The sequence below is a fragment of the Ursus arctos genome, unplaced genomic scaffold, assembly GCF_023065955.2.
Source record: "Ursus arctos isolate Adak ecotype North America unplaced genomic scaffold, UrsArc2.0 scaffold_14, whole genome shotgun sequence".
Taxonomy (NCBI): Eukaryota; Metazoa; Chordata; class Mammalia; order Carnivora; family Ursidae; genus Ursus; species Ursus arctos.
This window is the reverse complement of record NW_026622808.1, coordinates 69,312,729-69,313,609: the sequence shown is the minus strand read 5'-3', so window position 1 is coordinate 69,313,609 and position 881 is coordinate 69,312,729.

Below are 881 nucleotides of genomic sequence, written 5' to 3'. Positions count from 1 at the left end.
CCCCATCTCCAGGGCAACGGGCGGCCCGCTGGACGCCCGACTACACGCTCCTTTGCCCTTGCCAATCGGCCCTCCTGGGGGTAACAGTGACTTTCTACTCCTTGAGACAGTAAAATTTACTTCAAACGGAGAAAGTAAAAGCCTAAGCAAAAATTTGAGCAAAAACAGGCTATCTGCACAGTCTCAAAGTACCTCCCCTAAAATATTTAGTAATTAGAAAAAGGGAAATAATAAGTTTACCGTGGAGAATCCTAGCAACCACTACCTTAACCAAACGATTTAGGTTAATATCACCAATTATAAGACGTAATGACATGATGTACCCACTGATCTGATACACCCAGAAGGGCACCTCACTTCTGTAGTATTCTCACAGAATTGCTGAAAATGCACAGTATAACCTCAAGGCAACCAGAAGGAACATCAGACAAACCAGAGGCACCTTGACTTCAACCCAGTGAGACCCATTTCAGACTTCTGTCCTCCAGAACTGTAGAGAAAATAAATTTGTATTGTTTTTAAGCCACTGAGTTTGTGGTAATTGGTTACAGCAGCAGTAAGAAACTATTACAGAAGGTCATTTCTCTGAGGGCAGGAAGCTATCTAGATTGTTTATCCCAGAATGTCAATAAACATTGGTGTCAATAACCATTGGTTGAATGAATAAATGAGTTTTTCATTAAAATGTTATCCCTGTTTTATAGATGATTAAACTCAAATATCAAAGCTAGTAAATATCAGGTTGTTTAGAAACCTGGACCGACTTTGAACTGGAGTTCTTGTCACTACCCCCACACCCCTGAATAAAATCCTAGGTTCATTTAGACAAAAAGAAACATTAGGGATCCCACTCTAATCCTTATTTCACAGATATAAAATAC